The sequence below is a fragment of the Xenopus laevis genome, chromosome 7L, assembly GCF_017654675.1.
Source record: "Xenopus laevis strain J_2021 chromosome 7L, Xenopus_laevis_v10.1, whole genome shotgun sequence".
NCBI classification, from domain to species: domain Eukaryota; kingdom Metazoa; phylum Chordata; class Amphibia; order Anura; family Pipidae; genus Xenopus; species Xenopus laevis.
The window spans coordinates 8,686,333-8,703,840 of record NC_054383.1 but is presented as its reverse complement, the minus strand read 5'-3'; the positions used below and the strand labels follow the sequence as shown (position 1 = coordinate 8,703,840).

The following is a 17,508-nucleotide window of genomic DNA, read 5'->3' as shown; positions in this document are numbered from 1 at the left end:
TGGATCCTTAGCCTCTATGCTTCCTATTACATCTATCCCTAGACTAGGAGGAGACCAAATAGAGTGAGATGTGTTCTCCCTCTCTCCTTATATCAGTTCGAGAATTTGCAAACTTTGCAAACTTCTACCATAGTCATGCCACCTTCTGCTGGTAAGACTTCAGTGTGGTGTCATGATAGGCCAGTAAGGAGGTTATTAGAAATATATAGACACCAAGTTACAGAATAGCCAATGCCAGCTGGTGATGGTTACTAGTGATGGGCGAATTTATTCGTCAGGTTCGAATTCACGGCAAATTCCTGTGATTCACCAATAAAATAAAAAAATTCGCCACCAAATTTGCATCAACTTAAAAAAAATGGACGCCGGCGTAAAAAAAACCGACGCTGGCGTCAAAAATGAGACGCCAGCGCCGTTTGATTAATTTTTCACAGTTTCAAGAATTTTGCGGGAAATTCAGGAATTTTTCATCAAAGCGAAACGCCCCAAATTTGCCCATCACTAATGGTTACTTCTGATTGCCCATATTATAGCAGCACCCTCATAGCCCCCTGCCACAGACATATGAAGAAATTTAAGAATTTATATATGAGAATATTCTCCTTCACCACCAAGGAAAGCCAAGTGATGTTTACTTAAGCCTTGTTATTAAGTGATTCTAAATGTAACACTTAGTCATTCAATTAAGGGTGTCCAAATTGCTATTAAACAACTGTAATTCAACTTACAAGTCCAATTTACTGAAGTAGGATAAACCCTTTTTTTAAATCTTGATTTGTACTTTTCTGAGCCCGATTTAATTAGATGCAAAAGCACTAACTGTAAAATGAGGAAACAGTCCGTCTGTTATTTAATATTGCTAAACAGAATTAACAATAAATTAATTGTTTTTAAATAACCCCGTAATGAGATTTTCTTTTCCAATTGACTTCAAACTGAAACCATGTCACCCATAAACAGACAGAGGGTTTGCAGTTTTACATAGTGGTCAGTGGAGTCAGTATTTTGTCTGTGATATACTGTAGGTGCATATACTGTAACTAAACATCAAAAGCCAAGATTCAGATTATCAATATATAAAGTTATAGTGGTTCCTGAATGTAATATGTGATATTTGATACAAAAAAGTGATAGAGAGCATGGAGTATTTTATGGGTGACATCGCCATGGGTAATGCCAAATATTAGCTGGAATGGTGTAAAAGGCACCTTCATTGGACCCTGGAGTGGTTAAAATCCTCCTCTGGCAATCTTCAGATGAAGAGTCTGGGTTGGGCAGATGCCAGGAGAACATAAAATGCCTGAATCTATAAAGTCAACAGTAAAGTCTAGTGGAGGCTGCTTTCCATGGTTATGGCTTTTGGTTTCAATGGAAGCATACCTTAAGTAAACCAGGTACAATGACATTCTTGACATACTTTCAACTATTTGGAGAAGGCTCTTTATTGTTTCTGCACAATAAAGCATCCAGGCACAAAACCAGGTCCATACAGAATGTTTTTTCTGAGATGGAAGTGGAAGAACTTGACTGGCCTTCACCTGAAGAGTCCTGAACTCAAGCCAACTGTAGGATGTCTTGAAACATTTACTTGGAGACAGTTCTGATCCCCATCATCGGTGCCCAACTTTACTAATATTCCCGTAACAGACTGGAAGCAAATCCCAGCAACGATGTTTCAATATTTAGTGGAAACCTTCTCAGAAGAATCGAGGCTTCAATAGCGGCAACTTCGTATTAATGTCATGGTTTGGGAATGAGATGTTGGACAGCCTGAGGTTCTGATACATTTGGTTATATAGTGTATACATTAATATTCTTTATTCAGTTTACTTGGATGTTAAAGGATATAATGGATCCCTGAGTAGTGATGGGCAAATCTGTGGCGTTTTGCTTCGCTGGAAAATTTGCAAATTTACAGAAAAATTTGCGAAACGCATTGAAGTCAATGGGCATCAAAATAGTTTTGATGCGCAACAATTTTGACTCGAGCGACAATTTTTATACGCGTGACTATTTTGTCCAAATGCATTAAAGTCAATGGGTGTCCTAATAATTTTGAGGCATGCCAATTTTTTTTTTTGCGGTAGATTTTTTTGTCTGTGAATTTTCACTGCAGTTTCGCAAAGTTATTCACTGGCGACAAAATGCGGAATGATGACGCCTACTCCTCATCCCCCAAGTCAAGGCTCACGTTTCTCAAGCACCGTTGAGTTGACTATATTTTATACTCTACATTCGTATACACTTCGTGGATACATTTAATTTCAAGTCCCAAAGGAATGAACATTCACCAAAGACGATACAGTCTCTCTATGGTGCAAGGGAAGATGAGAAAAGGGAGGGTTCCACTTTGCAATTAAACGTTTCACTAGATTAATGTCATGGTCAGGAATGGAGAATTAGCAGGAGTGACTAAGGAGCAGGCAGCGGCTATGAGGCGGTAATTTTAGGAGCAGCTCTTGGAATAGATAGAAGCCGAGCTCGCTGGGAATGCATGAGGACGGTCGGGTTAGGAATATTAATCTTCTGTTCAAGGTCGAAGCAATGGAAACGTGATATGTACGGTATGGACAAAACTGAAATCATATCCAGCAGAGATGTTCTTTATTCCTACACGTGACTGGAGAAGATGCCCTTTCTACCTGACCCTGTTTAGCTCTCCCCTGAGCCCTACGTTTTCCTGCCCCAATGCTTTACTCTCACCTCCGCATGAATCGAGTTCCTAGGGTTCGAATAACGGAAAGAACATCTCCCATAGACTCCATTTTATCCAAATAATCCACATTTTTCAAAATGATTTCCCTTTTCTCTGTAATAATAAAACAGCAGCTTGTACTTGATCCCAACTAAGATATAATTAATTCATATTGGAAGCAAAACCAGCCTATTGGGTTTATTTAACATAAATTTCTAGTAGACAAAAGGTAAGAAGATCCAAGTTGCAGAAAGATTCATTATCCAGAAAACACCAGGTCCTGAGCAATGTGGAGAACAGGTCCCATACCTGAATATATATTTTTGCTCCTTGATCTCAGGACACAATGTAGATATGAGGTTACATGGTTTCTCCTCATATAGAAATAATCCTGGCAGATAGAATTCCTGATCCTGACCAGCCGCGTGCCTGTAATTCCTTCTGTAGTCGACAATAACAGAGCCCAATAAATCCCATCCAGCGCAATTCTGCTGGGCTTCCAGGTATTCTCCAACAACTTGGCCTTTTCCAAGAAACGCCTTTACTTGTTCTTAGAAACTGTAACAGATTTAGCAGCAACAATGAAATCTCTATCCAGACAAAACGCTCGCTGGGAGTTTGGGAAATGTTTTTTGGAAGATTCGCAGCCTCGCAAAAGTACAACGATTAGAATTTAAAAGATTCAAAGGAATGTGTTTTCTCACCGGCAGCCAGAGCAAATCCCAAGAATCTGTACCTGCTAGTGAGTGTTACACTAACATACTAAACTGATTCTGCCTGATACACATTCATTCCTCGTCTAAATGGACAGTAACACCATTATTTTCATAAAGTTTAGGAAAATAAATATTGATATAACTTGGCTGCTTCATATGCTCTTTACAGAGTTTTTGTTCTTCTTTATATGGGTGGTTCATCTTTAAGTTATCTTTTAGTACGTTATAAAATGGCTCATTCTAAACAACTTTTCAATTGGTCTTCACTGTTTAATTTTTATAGTTTGCGAATTATTTGTCTTCTTCTTCTACTGACTCTTTACAGCTTTCAAATGGGGTCACTGAGCCTACCAAAAAAAACAAATGATCAATAAAGCTAAAAAATGTATTGTTATTGCTACATTTTATTATTCATATTTCCATACAGGCCTCTCCTATCAGGGCCAGGCCAGTCCAGCACCCTAGGCAAGCTGACCTGCCACCCCTCTGACCGCAATGAAGAGCAGAGCAATGGAGGGGAGGGAGTGGAGAGAGACGCAGGGGAGGGAGCGGAGAGCAACAGAGGGAAGGGAGATTGATGGAGGAGAAAGTGGAAGGGGGAAGGGAGACCAATGGAGGATAGGGGTGAGTGACAGAGAGGAGGGAGGGGAGAGTAACAGAGATCGACGGAGGAGAGGGGAGGGGTGAGTGATGGATGGGAGGGAGTGAAGGGCGACAGAGGGATGGAGGGGAGAGCAACAGAGGGGAAGGAGGGGAGAGCAACAGAGAGGAGGGGAGAGCAATAGAGGGCAGATCGACGGAAGAGAGGGGAGGGGTGAGTGACAGAGGGAGTGAAGGGTGACAGAGGGATGGAGGGGAGAGCAACAGAGGGGAGGGAGGGGAGAGCAACAGAGGGGAGGGAGGGGAGAGCAACGGAGGAGAGGGAGGGTTTGAGTGTCGGTGGATAGGGAGGGAAGATCAATGGAAGAGAAGGGGTGTGAATGATAGAGGGGAGGGAGAGTGACAGAGGGATGGAGGGGAGAGCTACAGAGGGGAGGGGAGTGCGATGGTGAGTGATAGAGGAGAGGGGGGAATGTGACGGAGGAGTGGGGAGGGGTGAGCGACGGTGGGGAGGGAGGACAGATTGATGGAAGAGAGGGGAGGGGTGAGCGACGGAGGGGAGAGCGATGGAGGAGAGGGGAGGGTTGATTGATGGAGGGGAGGGTGACAGGAGGTAGGGGAGAACAATGAAGGGGAGGGTAACAGAGGGAAGGAAGGGGACTAAGACTGAGGGGTGCGAACACGGACTAGGGGTAGGCAGAAGACAATTTTAGAGGTAGCTGCCCAGCACCCCACTATCATTGCGCCTAGGCAGCTATCTTTTCTGCCTACCCCTAGTTCTGGCCCTGTCTCCTATTCTTATTCCAGTCTCTTATTCAATTCAATGCAATGCAATTAGGACCACAGCAACCAAATTGCTGAAATTGCAAACTGGAGAGCTGCTGAATAAAAAGCTAAATAACTCAAAAACTACAAATAATAAAAAAAATTAAAACCAACTGCAAATTGTCTCAGAATATCACTCTCTATATCATAATAAAAAAAATAACTTAATGGTGAACAACCCCTTTAACTACAAACCATCACGTAAAAACACTGTTATATCTGTCAGTTTTATATTTAACAGAAGAGCAATTCCCATCTATCAGTGATATTCCCCAGACAAAAAGATAAATCCATCAGGGACTAAATAGGGAAGACACGTTGATATGAGAGGTCCATTCTAATACCCTCGCTGCGTGGCGCTTGTATGGCAATAAATCATTACATTGTTACGTTTTTCTCTCTCGTACGTGGTTTTCGCTCAGGAAAGCAACATTTCTGACCTTGGTATTTAATTATTAGTCGGTAAAATTACAAATGTTCTAAAAGTCATAAGAAGGGACAAGTAGACATTTTACCGTTCATTCTGTTTTAAATCACAACTCGCTCAGCGAAGCCGAGACGGAAAACGCAAACTCGGAAGACTTCAAGGACAAACTTATTTGACGCCACCGATAGTTGAGTGCGTTTTTTTTTTTTTTACAAAAATGGTAATGATGAGCCAGTTAATTGCTTGTTCTCCAGCTGGGGATCTACGCACAATTATAATATGTTCAATTGCAGCATTCTGGATGCGCACACGGTGATTGTCCTTCATTTTTATTCAAAAAAACAGTTTGAAGCCTTTTAACCAAAATCAAATAAGAGCAATTGTTCAGCTCAGCGTGATATTCAGTAATTGTCTAGGTCAGGGATATCAGACACCCAGAAACTCCCAAAGAGCAGAGTATGGGAAAGCTCAGCATCAGTGATGGGCTAATAAATTTGAGAAAATTCTCCGGCGAAAAATCCACTGCGTAAAAAATAAATTAGGTGTGCGTCAGAATAGTCGCGTGCATATAAATTTGTCATGCGTCAAAATTATACGTTCATGCATTCGGACAAAATAGGCGCACATATAAAAATTGCCACGGGCTTTGAAATTGACGCATGTCTGAATTATTTTGATGCTGATTGACTTCATTGCGTTTCGCAAATTTTTTCAAAGTTTCACGAATTTCACTGGGAAATTCGAAAATTTTACGGCGAAGCAGGACAAATTTCGCCCATCACTACCCAAAAATTCATTATGTGACTGACCAGCAGAGCAGCAGCACCTATAGTAGCTGTATAGATAATAGATTAAAGGGATACTGTCATGGGGAAAAAACATTTTTTCAAAATGAATCAGTTAATAGTGCTGCTCCAGCAGAATTCTGCACTGAAATCCATTTCTCAAAAGAGCAAACAGATTTTTTTATATTCAATTTTGAAATCTGACATGGGGCTAGACATTTTGTCAATTTCCCAGCTGCCCCTGGTCATGTGACTTGTGCCTGCACTTTAGGAGGGAAATGCTTTCTGGCAGGCTGCTATTTTTCCTTCTCAATGTAACTGAATGTGTCTCAGTAGGACATGGGTTTTACTATTGAGTGTTGTTCTTAGATCTACCAGGCAGCTGTTATCTTGTGTTAGGGAGCTGCTATCTGGTTACCTTCCCATTGTTCTTTTGTTTGGCTGCTGGGGGGGTAAAAGGGAGGGGGTTGATATCACTCCAACTTGCAGTACAGCAGTAAAGAGTGATTGAAGTTTATCAGAGCACAAGTCACATGACTTGGGGCAGCTGGGAAACTGACAATATGTCTAGCCCCATGTCAGATTTCAAAATTGAATATAAAAAAATCAGTTTGCTCTTTTGAGAAATGGATTTCAGTGCAGAATTCTGCTGGAGCAGCACTATTAACTGATTCATTTTGAAAAAATTTTTTTCCCCATGACAGTATCCCTTTAACAACACCTATAAAATCAGTAGGGATAATAGAATAGCAGCACCTATAGTAGCAGTTGGAATACTAGAAATTCAGCACCTAAAGTAGCAGTAGGGATAATAGAGTAACAGCACCTATAGTACAGCATAGATAATAAAGTAGTAGCACCTGTAGTATTAGTAGGGATAATAGAGTAACAGCACAAATAGTATCAGTATAGACAATAAAGATGCAGTACCTATAGTATTAGTAGGAATAATAGCCCCTATAATAGCAGTCGGAATACTAGCAATGCAGCATCTACAGTAGCAGTAGGGATAATAGTGTAGCAGCACCTTTAGTACAGTATAGAGAATAGAGCACAAATAGTATCAGTACAGTGGAGTCATGTTTTAATTCAATTGTTTGGGTAATACATTCCCTTTCAGTGTTGATTTGCCTGACATTCCTGTGCGAGTGCCGCCTCCGTGTTGTTGTGTTTTATTGAGGCCACAACAAGTCAACTCGCTTTTACTGAGCTGTTTTGAATAGGATTCTAAAATAATAAGTCCCTTAAAAACAGCATACACCCCCCCCCGCATGTTGATATTGATCCGTTTCGTTCTAATAACACTGCTGCTGCTGAACCAGAACTTTCCCCTGAATTAGTGGATTGCGGGGCTTAATGAGTAACGTCATTTCGGAACTTTGCTGATTTATTAAGGTTCCCTGGGCTTGTGTAATGTAATGCATTTGCTGCAACATATACGTCCATTCAACTTTATTATTTCCCGCCGTATGCAAATGAGGCAGCGCTAGCGCATCTTCGCTTTGATTGCCGCAGTAACGCTAGCGAAAATTCACCAGCGTTTGTCGCCCTGGACGAAACTTTGCACTTTAGTGAATTGGCCTTGTCCTAGGGAATTTACGCCTGGCGAAGTGTTGCGATGGCTGCGAAGCTGTCGCTGGCAAATATTCGCCGGTTAGGGAATTCGCCCCTTAGTGTTCCAGAATCCATCATTTTACAAAGGGAAGAGAGGGGTCACATGACTCTGAGCCTTGGAGGGCTTGAAATATGGTTCCTGTGAGTCGGAGGTTTCCTTTGAATCTGTGGAATCAGGCAAGTCCGTGTAAATAAAATATATTTAAATTGATTTGCAGAAGTTCACTGTTTATGAATGAGCTCATGTCAAAAAAAGGGGATATTTGTTCCCTTTAAGCCAGAAGATGACCGTAGCATGTGAGTATTAATGCAGATGATTGGCGGGTGCTCGTGGGAGCGGGGGTAGCGAATAGCAAGGCTTTTCTGTGCTCCAGGGCAGCCCTGAGCCAATATTTGCACTCTAAAGGTTTCATTGTCTATTCATTCCATAAACCACACTAGACATACTATACCTGGGCACCAGGGAAGCGAATCTGAACCAATATTTGCATTCTAAAGGCCATGCTATCAATAACATCTATTCATGAGCCACAGGCATGTCTAAATACCTAAATACCAATTAGATCAGAAAAAGAACCAACTTCTATTCTGTATTTTAGTCGCTTGAGTGTGGATGGACTTGTCCAGCTTCTCATTTCTGCCATAAACCCCTTCAAGTCAGAGTTAGACCTTATAATTTGCAATTTGCTCCGACGCAGGGTCGGACTGGGCCAGGGGGACACTGGGTAAAATCTTGGTGGTCCTGGCTAACTCCCGTCTGGCCCCTGTGCTGATTCCTATCCCTCACCAGGACAGGTACTAGCAGGGACCCAGTGGGGGGGGTTCAGCTGGGGCAGGGGGCCCATAAGGGGGCTCCTCTGGCGAAGCACAGGTGGGCCTCGGAGCCTCCAGTCCGACGCTGCTCAGAGATATTGCAGTTTGTCAAGAAGAGAAAGATAAGAAAAGTCCTCTTAAAGGACTCTTAAAGAACTAAACCCTAAAAATAAATGTGCCTAAAAATGGCATATTTTATATAGTGAACTTATTGCACGAGGCTAAAGTTTGAGCTTGTCAATAGCAGCAATGATCCAGGACTTCAAACTTGTCACAGGGGGTCACCATCTTGGAAAGTGTCTGTGACACTCACATGCTCAGTGGGCTCTGATTGGCTGTTGAGAAGCTAAGCTTAGGGCTCGTCACTAATTATCCAGCAGAAAATGAGCTTCCCTGGCTGTAATATAAGCTGATGCTACAGGTTTGCTGATTATTCAATTCTGATGCTAATTGCACTGGTTTCTGTGCTGCCATGTAGTAATTATGTGTATTAATTACTAATCAGCCTTATATTGTGACATTTCTATTCTATGTGTACTGTATATTGTGAGTGGCTCCCTAAGCTCAGTAAGTGGCAGCAGCACAGAGCATGTGCAGTGAATCAGCAGAAAAGAAGATGGGGAGCTACTGGGGCATCTTTGGAGACGCAGATCTTTACTGCTAAAGGGCTGTGGTTCTCTTGTGCTGGTACAGAAGCACAAAACATCATGTACAACATTTCTACCTACTTCTTTAGTTAGGCTTTAGTTCTCCTTTAAACAAACCAAGGTGTGAGGTTCCTTACCTGTAACCTGACTCTGAAACCATATTGCTTCATAGTACTGTGTAAAATACATCCCAGGGGTGTTATTCGTGTACATATACACAGTGCATGTCATTTTGGGGTCACTCAAGGGTTAAAAATAAATAATTCTTTCTTTCTCTCTCTCTCTCTCTCTCTCTCTCTCTCTCTCTCTCTCTCTCTCTCTCTCTCTCTCTCTCTCTCTCTCTCTCTCTCTCTCTCTCTCCCTTCCTTTCTTTCTTTCTTTCTTTCTTTCTTTCTCTCTTCTCTTCTTTCTTTCTTTCTTTCTTTCTTTCCCATGGGCATGTAGAGCTGTATATGGACTTCCGAACTGCATTAATTTCCAGCAACCTAACAGGCAATTTAATGCATCAGAGCAAGTGGCGTATACGCACCACGAGGGAAAACTACAGCGAAAGCAACTTCTTGAACCCATTTAGGTTAATGGCACCAAACTCAGTGTGCCGCGTATATGGATGATCTAATTTAGCCCGCTGGGAACGCAGCATTGTTCAGAGTGTTTTAAAGGACCAGTAAAGATAATACATTATCTCCATCCAATACATGTACACATTGTTTCTTTTCAGCAGAAGTCTTGGTATTATTACAATATACTATACAGTTATGGGTAAAGGCTGGATTTTCAACCCTATGCATCCCTATGCCCACCAGCAGTTTCCAGTGTTATAACAGTACTTTAAAGGCAACTATATCCTATCTTACATCAAAGCAAACCCAACTCTGCTCGCATTCACCTGTTAATCAAGCCCCGTGTTATCTAAAATTGTTCAGTGTTAGAATAACTTTAGCATTTGGCTCTTTGAGCACAAGACTCTTGCGACTATTGACGCAGCCTGTTGGGGTAACCCTAGATTTATTTAACACTATGTTGAGGGTGATCGATACTCCAGGGTAGAGTCCTGCAGCGGGTCGGGTACCCGCAGGTTACCCGCAAAAAAATCCGCGGTACCATGCGGGTTGCAGGTGGAATTTGCGGGTGCGGGTATAGATGCAGGTCGGCGGTTCTGTTGCTCCCAGTGGCTTCAAAGCAGGTGCTTGTTTTTCAATTCCAGGCTTGGAGGCAAGTTTTAGTTGCATAAAACCAAGGATTACCGCCAAACAGGGTCTCCCGTAGGCTGCTAGTCCAAATAGGGACTATTAAATGGCCAACCAAAGCATTTGGAACCAAGGAAAACTTTTCATGATGTTTTGCTCCCCAACTGTTTTAACAACTGAATGTGGCTCATGAGTAAAAATGGTTGGGGATTCCCACACTAGATGGTCAACCATGACTGTTTGGATCAGCTGGCAGATGTCAGTGTTGTGTATTTCTGGTTAAGATGATGGACCACGTCAGGTGGTCAATTGCTTCATTATATAATCCATTTTTTTCCAGATGTTGATAGGCCAAAACAATCACAGATAAACATATCCATGACTCCATGAAATCTTCCTCCAATTCTGTCCCTCTAAGCCTCCAGTGTATTCCTAACCCAGGTCTATACCAACACATACACTTGAACCTCCATTACACTACATTTACACTACATTTTCCAGGCTGCCGCAGAAAATCAACTACACTATAAATCGCAGGAATGATTGAGGTTCCCCAGTGGTGGGACCTCATCGAGGTTTGACTGTAATAGACGTACAAAGCCCCAGTGCACCTCTAGTGGTCAAGTCTGGAATTCTAATGACGGCCTGATCACAGCTGCTTTGCATTCACATGGGGACATCCATTGTCTTCTGCGTTTATTGACTCGGCATTACTGACATAGATAAAATAGATCCTCCACGTAGAAAAAAAGCCAAATGCTCAAGTTTTATGAAGCAGCGACTCCGTAGTCATCAAATATGAGTCATGAAAACACTTAATGAGTAGCCAACAGACAACGAGACGTGCTGAAAATAAAGGTGAAAATTAGCATGCGGCAGGTGAATGCGGATTGTTATGAGGATGTCTGTGGCTCTGTCTCATTACAGAGCAGACTCCAGCGAAGTCATGCAAATAAATGGGAATAAAGGCTGGGAAGTGATCAGTTAAAGGCTGGGTATCTCTGAAATTCAGGGTTCCCATTTCCATCTAAATTAGGAAGGGGTGTATTAAAACAAATGTATGACAATGTGCCCCCATTCAAAAAAAAAATGAAGAAATTGTGCTCCCCTATTCCCCAGGAATATTGCTTGGATATAAAGGGCACGGCTTTGAGACAATGATGTAAAGATGTAATCAGTGGAGTAAGTGGAAGGTAATAAAAACAGTTTTCTCTCTGGGATTCCTATGATATAATGATAAATGGCAGCTGAATGTGCTCACTGTATTGTTCCGACAGTAAAAATGGAATCTTTATATTTAATTAGACAAACGAAAGAAATTCTTCCAAAACGCAGAATCAGAGCCTTTTCTGAGGACCATTCCAATAAAATCTCCCAGACAGATGGGGTGTAAACATGTATATTTAGTTACTTAATCAAAATGTATTACTAGGCACAGGATTCCGGCTTCTGTAAAGATGGAGCATTAGCAGCAGCAGAAGGTGCTAGAATCTAACATCGTTAATGCTAATATAGCTAACAATTTATCAATATCATTGGATCTGGAACACTTGAGTTTGCTAAGGGCAGTTATATATATTGCCAACTGCCCCAATTCATGCTTGATTTTTTTAAGGTGGCTATACATGGCCAGATCCGCTCATTTGGAGAGTTTACCAAACGAGCGGATCTTGCCCCCATATGCCCACCTTGAGTGGGTGATTTCAGGCTCATCTGATTGTGGGCCCTAAGGCACAACGATCAGCTCACAAGGCCAGGAATGAAGGTGGTGGGTCAATGAACCAATTTGGTCCTCGATCCATTGGGAAATTTAAGCCTGCCCAATTGGCATCTGCCTGATTTTAGGCCAGATATCAATTGTGGATGTCTGTCAGAAGGCCTCATATTGTGGCCTCCAACTTTGTCTGTCGCTTCTTTTCTTGGCTCGTGTATAGGCCATATTTACACTCCCTTGTGCTCTTATTTCAATGATTCAGGGGCAACAACAGAGGAAGCAGACCCAGCGCTGTAGGGAGGCCCAGGAGGTATAGGGGCCCAATGAGGCCATAATTTATATACAATTTCAATAAATACTGGTAAAACTAATCAACCTCTGAAAAATAATTTGTCGTGGGTCCCAGTAACGCCACTGCTACTGTTCCTGGTTGCTCTGTGATTGGAATGTAATAAGTACACTGCACACCCGGAATCTACTCACTCTGCAGTAGTGGTGCTGGTCCTCCGTTGACCTGGCACAGTCCTTTAGCAATAGCAACCTTTTGTTCATGGATCCGCACACACACAAATTTCTGCAGTGGGGAAAGTGCCAGATCTTTATTGATTTATATCATCACCAACATCAACGTTTCGGGGGTACAACCTCCCTTCATTAGGGAAGTTACTTCTTGAAAATATCTCACATGGTTATGAGCCAACGGGTCCTTAAAAAAAGCCAAACCTCTAACTGAAACCACTGCCCTGGGGTCTCATATTCAGACAGGGCCATAGTACAAGTTGATCCAGGGACTAGTCCGGTTGCCATTTTGGAGTCAGGAAGGAATTTTTCCCCCTCTGAGGCAAATTGGAGAGGCTTCAGATGGTTTTTTTCCTTCCTCTGGATCAACTGGCAGATAGGCTGGTTAAAAAAAGTAAAAAGGTTGAACTTGATGGACGTGTGTCTCTTACTATGTTACTATGTAAGGTAATTGCTTAAACAGTATTACAGCTTATGGGCTTCTGTTATATTTCACGTGATCGTTGACTGCTATTGTTGGATATACGTTTTGGAATGACCTAAGGAGCAGTAGGTGTTCTTATGCTACTAATATCCCTTATACAACCCTTTACCTACCTGGAATTTGAATTGGCTTGAGCTTGATCATAGAGTCCATTGTCACACAGATAGGTGGGAAGGTACAGAATTTGTTTGGCGGGCTATGATCATATTCACCTTTACTATCTGTCAAGGCTACTTAGATACTGTAAGAAACCGTAGAAACTGGTTATCCAGCCACATTCTTTACTGGCACTTAAAGGACTATTGGGCATAAAAAGCCAGGATTAAGTGGGTGAGAATCTCACATTATTCTCACATTATGAATTGCCTTCCTACCTAAGTAACCCCAACCATGCCCCCACCAGTAAAATAATGCAAACTAATGTAGGGACCCTGAGATTTGGGTTAAATTACTCAGGCAGTTCCCCTGTAGTATTTGGACACCTAAGGGTCCTTTAGTTAACTCAAGCAGCTATGTCCCTTGCTGGGTCCACATTAGTTCACGGAGATTGTCCACTAGATGGCACTGTCTGTCAATATAAAGGGGTTTAGCACCATGCTGTCTTGGTCTGTCCTGGGACTTTGCCTCACTGAGAGGTACTACAGGTCCAGGTCTGCCGGTGAAGTTAGTTAAGTGTGAGTTAGTGATAGTGAATACAGTAATAGTCACTCTAGGAGTGAGAGTCAGCACAGGGTAGCTAGTGAGCAGATGTGGCTCCAACGAGGAGAAATAGTGGGGTTAGGACCCCGTGGTATTTGAACCACTAGAGCAGGGACTACAGTGGGTGAGTTGAGGACCAGATAGGGTACCAAGACCCAAGACCCCAGGCTGAATACAGTGGGTGAGGTGAGGACCAAGTCCGGTGCCAAGATACAAGACCCTAGGCTGAGAAACCCATGCCTTAGTGCTTCACCAGAGGGATAGTGCCCAGTGAGAGTGGTAACTATTCCCTAAGTTTATTGTTGCTGTAACTTTGATACATATTGAATATTAGCCCGTCTGCTGCACCTTGTACTCCCTGGAGGGAATATTGCTGTTTGAAGCTATTCTATGATTGCTGTGAACATCAAAGTGCTCGTGAACTACTACCTTGCCACTGTTCTCTGTAAATAAACCAGTTATAGTTTATTCCAAAGAAACTGTCTGGCTGAATATCCTGCTGCATTTATCCACACCAGGTACCGGGAGTTGCAGGGAGTTGCAAGGGTACACTGGGGGTCTGGGCACACTACAAGCAGTTTTAGCCTGGTCACACATCGCCTTTATACACAGCAAAAGTACACTCAAGGGTGTGCTACACTAAAACAAAAACAAAGAGAATTGTAGAACACAAGGACACAAGAGAAAATAATGAGAGAAGGGACAACAGTGAAAACAACAACAAAAAAGAAAAGGAGAAAATGCTGTAGCAATATGGAAACAAAATGTAATAAACATCAGAGGGGAAGATCAATGTTCAGTGTTCACTTTCTGCTGTTAAAAATGTAAAACAATCCCAGTTAACCACAATATAATGCGACTGCCAACTTTACATATTTGATCATTCATTCATGGAACACGTTAATTGCTCTACGCAGGAAAGGAAGTCATTATTCCCTATAATCATGTAAAAGCATTTGCATAATAATTTCCAAGACAAGTCAACCAACCCAAATTACCAACAAATAACTTTTGTGTCGCTCTTTTTGCCCTCCCCTTTTCTTGCCTTCCGTTCTTGGCACACTTTCTACTTTTTTTGATTTCTGGTGCCAAGTTGTTGAGAAAAAAAAAAAAGGTCTTGCTGAGTTTCTTAAATGTAGAAAAAACTACTAACAAATGATCCAATATAAAAGCCATTCAGTTGTTCAGCCAGACTCGCTGTAAGCTGTTTGCAGTAATAACCTGCTCTCGGTTTATTTTATGATTAGCAGCTAAATGATGGTGTTGATTCTGATTTTACTAATCCTGTGTCTGGCAGACAAAGCAAATTGGAGAAGAATTTTTAGGAGTTTCAGGCTATACATAGAGGGTTAACTCAATTTGGAGAACCCAGGGGAAACCTGTTCAAACACAGGGAGAACAAACTCCTTGTAGATACATCAAACCTAGGACCTTAGCACTACAAGGCTAACAACTGCACCTGCATCGTTCTGCCCATAAATCTAGTCCAATATGGATGGAGCCAGCTTACTCCACTCCATGGACATCAATAAGCAAGTTATTTGGGTCTGGAGAACATCTGGGGAACCCAGAAGTAACCTGTTCAAGCTTGAGGAGGACATACAGTACAAACTCCTTGAAGATAGTGCCCTGGCTTATATCAAACCTAGGCCCTCAGCACTGTTAGGCCAACCATTGCCCCTGCATCATTCTGCCCATAAGTCCAGTCCAATATGAATGGAGCCAGCTTACTTCACTCCATGGATATCAATAGGAAGGTTTATGCTGTATCCAGCAGAGGTCTAGGTCATAATGGAACAGGCACAACATTGAAACGCACCATATGTTACTCATTTATATTAATCTACTTGGGCACTTTACTTTACCCGCCTGCAAAACATTGGCAAAATGTTGCCATTAACACAAGGCCCCAATGCCTTCTTAAATTAATAGGCATAGCAAAATGCTCAAGCAGATCCCTACCAGTGACACCCATTGCAGGACACTATTATCTACCCTGCTTGAAAGAAAGGCAAGGCATGAGGGAAGATGACCTTCAAAACTAGAGAGAAACATGATCTAAGATTGGGTGGTGTGGACCAGCTTGAAATTTGAGAGTCATGCAGGTTCTAGTGCTACACCTATCTAGGACTCTACCCACAGCCCTCCTTGACCAGTCCTGTGGTATTGCTCCACTGGATGGTTGCTGTCTTTCATTTAAGCCTACCTAACATAACAACATAGTAAGTTAGGTTGAAAAAAGACACATGTCCATTGAGTTTAACCTTTTAACTCTATTTTAACCTGCTGAACTGCTAGTTGATCAGATGAAGTCAAGAAACCCCATATGAAGCCTCTCAAATTTCCCTTTAGATTGGGAAAAGAAACCCTTCCTTACTCCAAGTTGGCAATTGGAACAGTCCCTGGATCAACTTGGAAGACTTGGTTTGTAGACCCCAACATTACTAGTCTAGGTGCCTACAGCACCCAGTCAGAACTTTCCTTACGACTGTAGACAAATAAGTACTAATGGCTGCCATGGGTTCTTAGACCGATCTTGCTATTTCCCCCCATTTTCTAGGGACTCTAAGATTTCATGAGGGGTGGATTGAGGAGGACACAACTATAAAACAAACCCTGTGCCATTTGTTTATAAACAAAATACCTAGAAAGCCTCCTACTGTGTCCATTAACAACAAGCAAATCCTATTCTCAGGGCTACCTCGCTTACATTTAATTTCAGACATTACAGACGCCTTCGAAGAGAAGATTGCCGAATAATGTTTTCCCCTAAGAGATCTATTGATTCATTCAAACAGCGATGGAAATTGCAAATAACTCAGACATGCCGGGAATATAAAAACGGCAGAACTCACAATAGGACGCAAGCAAATTCCAGCAAACTGAAAGGGAACTAACAGGCAGCAATGATAGGGCTAATTTATCTGAAAGAAAGAGCGTTCCATGGTTCCCTTCACAAAAGATATCAGGGGAAAGGAAAGCCGCCTTTAGATGAGAGGCTGAATAAATCTTTGATCAGAGAATAATAGTGACTTGTGACAATACCCAGAACTGTTCACCCTGGTGCCAATGACGTCCATTGTATTTTCCAAGTATAAATGAGGGGTCAGAAACATACCAGGACCTTGATGTTCTACATTCTGCTCTCAGTAACATGTGACTAAAGGAGGCCAACGCCAACTGACATTGGAGTTATCCACCAAACACATGGTTGGCTAATATCCAATTTGGCCAATCACACAGGCAACCTATTAGCATTCATTTATTTGCTAATACGGATCTGAAACGGATTCTCACTTATGCATTTTAGCAATAATCCACAGATTTTTCTGCCTGCATTAGACATATCAATGCTAATTGCTGATTGGTTCCTATGTGTTACTGCACCACGGCAAATATGCCCAGTGTTGGGCAATATGCTATAGTCTATCTGTTAATCAGAGAATGGTGGCCTTATGCAGTAAGGCTGAAACTGGCCAAACTAATCAACCAATAAAGCCCCCTTAAAGGGATACTGTTATTGGAAAATAAGTTTCATTACAAAATGCATCAGTTAACATTGCTCTTTCAGCAGAATCCTACATTGAAATCTGTTTTTCAAAAGAAGAAACCGATTTTTTTATATTTAATTTTGAAATCTGACATGGGGCTAGACATGTTGTTAGTTTCCCAGGTATCCCCAGTCATGCAACTTGTGCTCAGATAAACTATTTACTGTTGGAGTGATATCATCCCCTTCCTTCTCCCCCAACCCAGCAGCCCATCAGCAGAACAACGGGA

General features: G+C 42.0%; 1 protein-coding gene across 2 annotated transcripts in view; it reads right to left on the bottom strand.

The window, feature by feature from the left end:
* The window catches only part of LOC108696071 (cGMP-dependent protein kinase 1), a 430,860-nt gene that overhangs the window by 51,394 nt on the left and 361,958 nt on the right, over nt 1-17,508 (bottom strand). The window lies entirely within an intron of this gene.